Below are 11,402 nucleotides of genomic sequence, written 5' to 3' on the forward strand. Positions count from 1 at the left end.
ATATTAGGCTATTCCATGAGAGCCTTACTTTGGAAGGAGAGATTGTAAAAGAGCCTTCACTAGCAAAGGCTGTTTATGCGATCACATATCCTCCTTGAATACTCGGGTGTGTTCTTTCCTTTCTCCCACTCTTACTTTATATTTGAGTTCTTTTCATTGAGAACAATGCTTGTTTTTAGTGTGGGGGAGGGAATTCCTTGTTTTATTTTCTTTTTTTTCTTGTTTTGTTTTCAGTTATATAAAAAAATTGCATCTTCTTAGAAGTTTTAGGCTATAGACTGATTTGAGTCGAGTTTGCGGAGACTTGGAAAAATTCACAAGATCGATATCGTTCTAACACCGTAAGTCTCCTGCATATGGAAATCGATTTGAATTTTTTTATTATGTTTTAGCCTTAAATTCTCATTCTCTGAAAGCTCTTGAGTAGTTTATTTCAGCAGTCGGCACCATCTCTCACACACTTTACGCAGGGAAGCCGATGAATATAAGTGAATGTTCCGAAGAAGAAAAAAAGGGAATGCACCTTCTAAGTTTGGTGATCCTCACCCGGTCACTTAACCCAACGGTTGTGGAACCTTCAAAAAAAAAGTTGATAATAAAACTCTTTGTTAGTTGGTTCAACGGTTTCTGGTGCTGAACTTGGTAGGGAGGATTACGGTCCGATCCCCCGCAACTACAACTGAGTAAACAAAGGGTTATTCCACATAAGTACCAGAACCCCGTGCAGAAAAGGATCAGAGTCACTAACCGGTTGTCTTGCTATAAGTGTGTGGAGATAACGAGCTTAATGTGATTGCGCCTGAATGAAAAAGAGCAAAAAGGATGAGTAAGTTAAGCTATGGTATAATAATATGATTTGAATTGGTTTGTGTATTTAGGAGGCTTACGTCTGCACAGCTGTGGTTAGTGTTCTTACGATATCCTTAGTGTGCAAGATTAGTACCTGTCGATTCAAACTTACCCGAAGAAGATTTGTAGCCTAGGATGAGTAACTGTTGATGTATTTGTGTTTTCTTTGTTTTTTTTTCATTTTGCTCGGAGTGCAAAAGTTAAAGTGTGGGGGAATTTGATCAGTGCATTTTGATGCACGTTCTTCCACGTTTGTACTCAAGCATTTCTTCGGTTTGTTTTATTTATTTTTATGTTTTAATATGTTTTTATATTTTATTTTATTTTTGCACTTATTTGTTTTTCGTATTAATTTTTCAGCTTTAACAGTTTGCACGGAAACGATCATAACTGGAGTTCCAAGAGTTCGATTGAGGCGTTCTAATAATCGCCGGAAAGCTAAGAGAGAGAGCTACGACTTTCATGTAGGAGTCGAAGTCAGATTCGGAGCCGATAGTTCCCAGTTTTGCATTTAAAGCTGCAACACTTTTTATTTTAGTGTTTGGGTCATTTGTAATGGGTCGGGTCGACCTGGTTAAGTTGTGAAACGGGTTTGGTGTTTTGACTTAGGTTAGGCAGCCACGAAAATACTGTGGACTATCATCACTATTCACGAAATTTTGGGAGCTTGATACGATTATGGAGAACTAAACATTCAGAGTCAATCTGCTGTAATCGCGTTCCGACGCTTTGAGGTTTATACTTTATCAATTTAATTCGTTTCTCTTTCAATACTAATCTATGAATTGCATTTGCTTAATTTGTGTATACATGGAATTGTGTTGATTAAATTCGTAAGATTGCATCCCTAACTATTAATCGCCGTTATGTCGCTTTGTCGTTAATTCACGTTTGTAATTCGTGTTTGCTTAATTCACGAGAGCTTAACCCGTTTGCTTAATTCGGAATATAGGAATGTCAATCTAGTTTATGTCTTTTGCGCTTGTCAATTGATATAGAAATCGAATAGAGATCGAAGCCGCTTAGGAATTTGGTAAGGTAGAAACCTATGATAAGCCGGAACCGAGAACAGTAGATTGGCTTAATTTTATAATCACTTTTTCAAAACAGCTTATTTCATTAATCTCTTTTGATAATCACTTTTCTATAATTCGAACCTGAACCAACCCCCCTTAATCGATTTTGATTAGTTAATATAATACAAGAATCCTTGTGAGAACGATATTCGAGTTGTCGTTACCGCTAAACTACCGTTTTACAAAATACTCGTTTTTGATCTGCGCGCGACAGCGGATCAATGGCTAGTCTACACTTAGGTTACTAGGGTTAATGATGACCATCTCACTCCCAGAGGTTGCGTGCGGGGCACGTGACGTCCCAAGGTGCTTATAAATACTTGGGGCTGTCATTCTTCCCAAACTTTTCAAATTTGTTCTTTGTGCTTTCTCTCTCCGTCGCCAATCGTGTGCTCCGCCGTGAGGTTTCATCATCAACCTTTATTCTCCCTTTCAGAATCTTACTTGTAAGTTTACTTTTTCCCTTCATTTTCAATTTTTGTGCTTTGATTGCTTAGGAATTGTATGCACGTGGTTAGGATAGGGTTTTTTGAATGATTTTGGGAGTGAGTTTGAAGGTTTATTGGTGGTAGACGGTGGAGATGATTAGTTTCTCCACCGCTGCCAGCTGCGAATGGCTATGTTACCAGTTTCGAATTTCGTTTTTGATTTACTGACTGTCCTTAAGGGTTTCAATCTTCCTTCAGTATGTTTTTAGGTTTTCTTTTGAGAGTGTATCTCCTCGGCGCGGTGTGTATGTTCAATCTCCCTTTTCGCGCGAGTCACCTTCTTCTCGACGACCGTTTCCTCGAGAGGGGCTGGTCGGGGATCATTTCGCCCCCGGATCGTTAGTGCGTCATTTCACTCTAAATAGTGGTGGAAGGGTGGATTTGATTGCACTGTCGAATTCACTATTCTCCCTTATTTTTCAGGTGACTATGGCCGATCCAGGACGCCCTTCTACCTCGGGCTCGTCGTCAGCGACGCCCTCGGCCCAGCGGGAGGTGTCTCTGGAGTCTTGGGTGCTTCCGGAGGCGCTCGAGATCGAAAGTTATTTTGTGGAGGATACCTCGGATATTTTTCTGGAGATCGGGGGTCACGTAGATCCTGCGGGGGACGCATCTAAGAATGGATGGTCTGTGCTGGTCCCCGGAGAAGAGGATCTGGTATGTGACGTATATGCCCTCGATCTCATCCCAATGTATGAAGTGGTGTTTCGGGAGATGGGTTTCCGTGTGCCCTTCGCCGATTTCTAGATTGCTGTATTCAACCACCTGGAAGTGGTGCCCGGTCAACTCCATCTCAACACGATCGCTTTTATCCGGGCATTCGAGCTAACTTGCTCTTATTTGAAGATCGCGGCGACCATTCCTTTGTTCTTCTATATCTTCTGCGTGAAACGAAAGGTTGCTGATGGTCATTTTGGGTGGGTGTCCCTAAAACAATCGAAGAAAATCTTTAAGTCTTATTCTGACTCCCTAAAAAATTATAAGTCGCGCTTTTATCTTATCCGCCCACAGTCTAAGGCAGCTCGTGATAATGTTTTTGCTCGGGTGCCGACTCTGGACGTGCATGGCCGTCCTGTCCTTAATGATATAGGGGATCCAGTCACCGCTCGGAGACTGAGGTTTAGGTTTTTCTGGTCGCGGGACCACTTCGCGTATGGCACTGACCAGTATTTAACCAGGGTCAGTGACCTGGATGAAGACGGTCGGGCTGATTATGCCGTCCTTCAGAAATTTGTGCAGGACCTTCCTCCGGTTGCGAAGCTGGATCAATCGGGGAGGCCTGTAGTTGATGATGGCGGGGAGCCGATTATGTAGCCTTGCCTTATCAGCATAAAGGATCTTTTAGCGAGTGAGACAGACGAGGGTGTTGTGGCTTATCTTGGTATATGCTCCTTTTGCTTTTTGTCTTTCGTGCCTTTTTATTATGGCGGGCTAACTCTTGTGTGTTTATTTTGTTTTTTCAGAATCAATGGACCGGGCGCGTCATGACAGGATGGTTAAACAGGCGAGCAAAACCAAGGTGGTTTTGAAGAAGAGTGCTGGTCCTCGGTTAGCTTCTGTGCAGAGATCCCCGGCGACTGGTTCGGACACTTCCTCCTCTTCTCCGGTGGCTGTCAGATCTCCGCTGAGGGCTTCCGACCAAGGGGAATAATTGAGGCCTGCTATGGTTCATCCTTCTCCTATTCGTCAACAATCGGATCCGGACGCATTGGTCCGTCATAATTGGCAGAGGGTTGAAGCCTTGGATTTGACTCAGGAAGAGGCTGGTGGTATCTTCTCCCTGCCTTCATGCTTTCTTAAGCATCGCTTCTTCGAAGGCGGACCCTCTCTGACCATCCCTTGGGCGGAGTCTCTTCATATCGAGGGCCTGGAGCCATCTGTTTGTCAGAGGTTCTTGGCGTAGGATGCTGCTGCTGTGGTCAAGATTCTTGAGCTGGCTGCACTGTATGTCCGCTTGGCGCCCTTGTCCGTGGAGGCTTGAGGAGGATGTCAAGAACAAGGCAACTGAACTTGAGGAGGTACGGGGAGAGCTGAAGGAACAGGGCAAGGAGCTGGCGACCGTGAAGGCTCGGTTGGGTGTCAAGGAGGATGCCCTGGCTGACGTGCAGGGGAAGTACACCTTGCTCTACCAGACCCTGTATGGATTGATGCTGTCCTCCTCGATCAAGGAGGCTTCTCTTCGTCGTTCTTTGGCTCCTGCCGAGGATGAGACAGAGGAAGAGAAGGCTCTCTTGACCCGGGAGGACCTGATTCAGTATATACGGGTCTTGGGAGGAGATTGTGTGGCTGCCGCCGAGGACACCTATAACTCCACAGTGGCCCAGCTCAAGCTGAAGAACCCTGGGGTGGATTTGGTGACTGAGGGCACCGGGCCTTATCATCGGGTGGAAGGCGACCAGATCGTCTCTCCGGACTTCAGGGAAGGACCTGCGGCTGAGGCGACCGAGGAGGCCCGGATGGAAGAAGGTGTTTGAGGTTTTCTCTTGTATTTTGTTAAGTTTCTAGCCTGCGTGCCATTTATGATTCTGGTTTTTACTCGGGGGGAATGCCCCTCGTTTTTGCTCTGTAAGAATATTTACCGGCTCGGCCTTTATGGTCGTTTGTCGGGCACAGTTTCGGGCTTTTTGCTTGATGTTTTATTTTTATTTGGAAGTTTCTTTTCTTTGCTTTTAATGCTTCTATTTGTTTGTGCTTGTTTTTCGAAGTCTGTGCGCATGCGCTTTGATTCCTTGGATGGCGTGCACGCTGGTTTCCAAGAGTTTTGTCCCTCTAATGTTTATGTCGGTTTCTATCGGTCTCATGGACCTCTTCTTCATTTTTCTGCAGGAATGGGTGGCGCAAAGGGGAAGAAGGTTTCCACAGTCTCATGCTCTCGCAGAGTCAAGGAAGTGAAGAAGAAGAAGGAGGTCTTTGTCGGGTCTTCTTCCCGCTCTCAGGGGGCTGGTGGTCCGGGCGTGCAGGCTCAGTCCTTAGGTGTGAGGGTCGTGACCAACGCTGATGGCTCTGAGATGGAATGGGATGAAGATTGGTATCAGTATCTTCACTCGAAGGAGTTCACTCGTCGGGCAAAACGATGTGTTTTTATCTGTTTTTGCTTATCGTCTGCACTTTGTAATTTGCTTTGGATAATGAATAAAGTCTTGTTGCCTTATGTTGTTAGCATTTTTATTAGTTCAGGAGGTTCGCTCGATTATGATGTCTTGATCGCCAAGTGTATGGAACTATGGTCGACTGCCGGGGGCAAATGCCTGGCAAGGGTGAGTCTCGGGCCCCGTTGTATTGAGTTCCGAGTCTCATGGCGTGAACAGTTCCCTCGCGAGTGGGGTGTTCTGCCGTCGTGGTACTTGCTTACAACGGGGGTGCTCGGTATTCGGGCCCCCTGAAGGACAAGGAGTCCGCTCGATTAAAGCAGCGGGCTTCTGCCGTTTTGTATTATTTTGAGATGCTCGGCATGTACCGTGCCGCACCTGTATTTCTAGCGTTTTTCTCAGCTGTAGTATTACTTGAGTTTTTCACCGTTCTAAGGTCGAGCGAGTTCTTCTCCTTGTAAGTTTTCTAAGTAGTAAGCCCCGTTCTCTATCTTTGCCCGGACGCGATAGGGGCCTTCCCAGTTCGCGTCTAGCTTGCCTTCGCGAGAATCTTTATGGTTTCTTTTAAGGACTAGACTACCCACTTTGAATTCTTATCTGATGACTTTTGCGTCGTGTCTTAGAGCGATTTTTTGTTTGAGCGAGGCTTCGGGCAGAGCAGCTCCTGTTCGAATTTCTTCGACTAGGTCAAGCTCTTCTCGGACGGCCTCAAGGTTGGCCTCTTTCTCGAGGGGTTCCTCGATACGCCTGGTGGGCACATGTACCTCGACGGGGATTACGGCTTCTGTCCCGTACGTAAACCGAAAGGGGGTCTCCCCGGTGGTGGAGTGCGGGGTGGTCCGGTAAGCCCAGAGGACGCTGTGAAGTTCCTCGACCCATCCCTTCTTGATTTCGACCAGTCTCCTTTTGAGGCCTCTAAGTATTACTCTGTTAGCGGATTCAGCTTGCCCGTTCGTTTGGGGGTGTTAGACCGACGCGAAATGCTGCCTTGTTCCCAATTTCGCGACGAATTCTTGGAAGTGCTTGTCGGTGAACTAGGTGCCATTGTCAGTGATGATGGCTAGGGGCACCCCGAACCGAGCGAGGATGTTTCTCTTATAGAACTGTAGTACGTTTATGGATGTGATTTTGGCCAATGGTTTGGCCTCGATCCATTTGGTGAAGTAGTCGACGGCGACTATGAGGTATTTATTTTGGTTGCTTCCCGTCACGAGCGGCCCGATGAGGTCCATGCCCCCACCACGCAAACGGCCAGGGAGATGACAAAAATTTGAGCTCATTGGGGGGTGCGAGGTGCATGTCCCCGAAGCGCTGGCACTTGTCGCATTTCTTTACGTATTCTTTTGCGTCGTGCTGCATGGTGGGCCAGTAGTATCCTACCCTGAGCGCTTTCCTGGGAAGGGACCTTCCCCCTAGGTGTTGGGAGTTGATTCCTTCGTGTATTTCCCAGAGTATGTGAGGGGTTGTGCCTTCGTCGACGCACTTGAGGAGGGGAATGGAGAACCCTCGTCGATATAATCGTTTTTCGAACAGGACTTACGAACAGGCTCTTCTTCTGATGACGGAAGCCTCTTTGGGGTCGTCTGGCAGGAGATCGCTCGTCAGATAGTTGTATATGTGGGTCATCCAGCAGGACGTGTCTCCGATCGCGTTTACGTGTGTCAGTCAGGTCGGAGGTTCGGTGTTGGGTCTGGGTAGTGTCTCTTGGATCACAGACTTATTTCATGTGCCTTCGTCGACGCACTTGAGGAGGGGAATGGAGAACCCTTGTTGATATAATCGTTTTTCGACCAGGACGTACGAACAAGCTCTTCTTCTAATGACAGAAGCCTCTTTGGGGTCGTCTGGCAGGAGATCGCTCGTCAGATAGTTGTATAAAGGGGTCATCCAGCAGGACGTGTCTCCGATCGTGTTTATGTGTGTCAGTCCGGTTGGAGGTTCGGTGCTGGGTTTGGGTAGTACTCTTGGATCACGGACTTATTGCCTCCCTTTTTGCTTGTGCTGGCCAGTTTTGATAGGACATCTGCCCGGGAATTGTGTTTCCTCGGGATATGCCTTACCTTGGCATTTATGAACCGGGCCATCCTCTCGCGTACGAGGTTCAAGTATTCTGCGAGATAGTCGCTTTTGACTTGATATTTGCCCGAGATGTGGGATGCTACCAATTGGGAATATGTGAATACTTCGATTTCCTCGGCTTCCAAGTCGTTAGCGAGGCGTAGCCCAGCGAGCAGCGCCTCGTACTCGGCTTGGTTGTTGGAGGTCAGGAAAGATATGGAGAGTGATACTTCTATTATCGTCCCCTCTCTGTTCTCTAAGATGATATCTGCTCCGCTTCCAGATGAGCTTGACGCTCCATCCACATACAAGGTCCATTTCCGGGTGTCGCAGGTCGTTGTCTCAGGGAAAGCCATTTCGGCGACGAAGTCCGCTAGAACTTGTGCTTTGAGAGCTTTTCTCCCTTCGTATTTTATGTCGAACTCCGAAAGTTCTAGCGACCAGCGGAGCATTCTTCCTACCATGCCAGGACGTCCAAGTAGTTGCTTTATAGGTTGCTCGGTTCGCACGACTATGGTGTGTGCTAAGAAGTAGTGTCTCAGCCTTCTGGCCGCGGTGATTAGTGCAAGTGCGACTTTCTCGATCTGCTGGTACCTGACCTCGGGGCCCTGGAGCGCTTTGCTCGTGAAATAGATGGGCCTCTGGCCTTCTGGGGTTTCTCAGATGAGGGCGGCGCTGACAGCTTCAGTGGCGATGGTGAGGTAGAGGTAGAGGGTTTCTCCGTTCTCAGGCCTCGAGAGGACAGGTGGGCAAGAGAGAGCTTCCTTGAGGTGGGAGAGGGTGCGCTCGCATTCATCTATCCATTCGAAAGTGGTTTCCTTACACAGGAGTTTGAAAAGGGGAAGGGCGTGCTAGGCGGATTTGGCCACGAATCTGGATAGTGATGTGAGCATGTCGTTCAGGGATTGGATAAATTTCTTCGAGTTTGGTGTGGGGAAATCTGAGAAGGCTCTACATTTGTCCGGATTTGCTTTAATTCCTCTTTCTGTCAAGTAGAAGCCAACGAATTTTCCCGCTCGGACTCCGAAAGTGCATTTTTCAGGATTAAACCTCATCTTGCATTTCTGGGCCTGCTCGAAGACTTTTTTGAGATGGACGGCGTGGGCGGTTTCCTCGTGGGATTTAACGATCATATCGTCCATATATACTTCGAGCATATTGTTAGAACAGGATTTGTTCTGATCAATATTCTTAGTTTTGATGATAACAAGGATATGAATTTTGGGTGAGATAATGTGGTACTCTAATACATTGCAATTTCCATTTCAGGAAATATATAAAGAGTATGCACAAATCAGCGCTCAGAAGCTTTGTCTCAGAAGGTTCAGCATGCAACATCAGAACATGGTCTGGCAAGACATCAGAAGATGGTCAAGGCAGAATCAGAACATGGGTCTATGGAAGCATCAGAAGAACTTGAGGTCAGAAGCAGAAGCACTGAAGTTCTCATGGCATCACGCTCAGAAGCACTTCAAGGTCAGAAGACAAGAAGATGCTATGCACCAAGCTGTTTGACTCTGATGATATTCAAATATTATATTCAAACATCAGATCAGAAGAAAGTACAGGTGGAAGGCTACGCTGACTGACAAAAGGAACGTTGGAAGCTATTAAAGGCAACGTCAGTAGACACAGCGTGAACAAGGCTCGAGGTAGTTGACAAAAGCGTGAAACATTAAATGCAAAGCTGTACGGAACACGCAAAGCATTAAATGCGCTCAACGGTCATCTTCTCAAACGCCTATAAATATGAAGTTCTGATGAGAAGCAAGGTTACCAATTCGGAACGACTCTGAATCAAATTCTGTGAATATTAACTTGCTGAAACGCTGTTCAAATCAAAGCTCAGAAACTTCATCTTCATCAAAGCTCACTACATTGCTGTTGTAATACATTAGTGAGATTAAGCTTAAACGTTAAGAGAAATATCACAGTTGTGATTATAGCTTTTAAGAAGCATTGTAAAACTCTTATTTGATTACATTAATTTGTAAGTAACTAGAGTGATCAAGTATTGATCAGGATACTCTAGGAAGTCTTAGCTTGTGTCTAAGCAGTTGTATTTAGAGTGATCACGTGGTGGTCAGGATACTCTAAGAAAGTCTTAGCTTGTGTCTAAGCATTTGTTCCTGGAGTGATCAGGTTGTGATCAGGATACTCTGGAAGACTTAGTCACGGACTAAGTGGAAAACCATTGTAATCTGTTGCGATTAGTGGATTAAATCCTCAGGTGAGGTAAATCACTCCGTAGGGGTGGACTGGAGTAGTTTAGTTAACAACGAACCAGGATAAAAATAACTGTGCATATTGTTTTTATCGTTCAAGTTTTTAGACTACACTTATTCAAACCCCCCCCCCTTTCTAAGTGTTTTTCTATCCTTCAATTGGCATCAGAGCGCCGGTTCTAAGGTGCAAGCACTTAACCGTGTTTAGAAAAGATTCAGGAAGAGAAAAACGCTTCAGTGAAAGATGGCTGGTGAAGATCCATCAAATCCAACTCCATCTACATCTGGCTCTGCTGAGCAATACAATGGTAACAATGGTTATACTAGACCACCAATATTCGATGGTGAAAACTTTGAATATTGGAAAGATAAACTGGAAAGTTACTTTCTTGGTCTGGATGCTGATCTATGGGATCTTCTGTTGGATGGTTACAAACATCCTGTTAAAGCTACTGGTGTAAGGCTCACGAGAAGTGAAATGACTGATGATCAAAAGAAAGATTTCAAGAATCATCACAAATGCAGGACTGTTTTGTTGAATGCTATCTCCCATGCTGAGTATGAGAAGATATCTAACAGGGAAACGGCCCATGACATATATGAGTCCTTGAAGATGACTCATGAAGGAAATGCTCAAGTCAAGGAGACCAAAGCTCTTGCACTAATCCAGAAGTATGAAGCCTTCAAGATGGAGGATGATGAAGACATTGAGAAGATGTTTTCAAGATTTCAAACTCTGACTGCTGGATTGAGAGTTCTTGACAAAGGCTACACCAAGGCTGATCATGTAAAGAAGATCATCAGAAGTTTGCCCAGAAGATGGGGCCCAATGGTGACTGCATTTAAAATTGCGAAGAATCTGAATGAAGTTTCTTTGGAAGAGCTGATCAGTGCCCTGAGGAGTCATGAGATTGAACTTGACGCTAATGAACCTCAGAAGAAAGGTAAGTCTGTTGCATTAAAATCTAATATTAAAAAATGCACTAACGCTTTTCAGGCTAGAGAAGAAGATCCTGAAGAATCAGAATCTGAAGAAGAAGATGAACAGTCCATGATCTCCAGAAGGGTGAACCAACTCTGGAAGAGCAAGCAAAGGAAGTTCAGAGGCTTCAGAAGTTTAAAGAAATTTGAACGAGGAGAATCTTCTGGTGACAGAAGATCTGACAAGAAGAAGCCTGTCTGCTATGAGTGCAATGAGCCTGGACATTACAAGAACGAGTGTCCAAAACTTCAGAAGGAGAATCCCAAGAAGAAGTTTCATAAGAAGAAAGGTCTTATGGCAACATGGGATGATTCTGAGTCAGAATCAGGATCAGACTCTGAAGGAGAGAAGGCAAACTTTGCGCTGATGGCGACAGAAGATGATGGATCAGAATCTACATCAGAATCAGATTCTGAAGAGGTATTTTCTGAACTATCTAGAGAAGAGTTAGTTTCCAGTCTAACAGAGCTTCTTGAGTTAAAAGCTCATCTTAGTATCAAATACAAAAAGCTGAAAAAGCAATTTGAATTTGAAACTAAGAAGCTTGAGTTGGAAAATTCTGAATTAAAAGAAAAAGTTTTAAAATTATCCAATGATGTTGGATCTCCTTCTGATTCAGAAAAATCCACTCCTAG

This window comes from Vicia villosa, unplaced genomic scaffold (genome assembly GCF_029867415.1).
Source record: "Vicia villosa cultivar HV-30 ecotype Madison, WI unplaced genomic scaffold, Vvil1.0 ctg.003944F_1_1, whole genome shotgun sequence".
NCBI classification, from domain to species: Eukaryota; Viridiplantae; Streptophyta; class Magnoliopsida; order Fabales; family Fabaceae; genus Vicia; species Vicia villosa.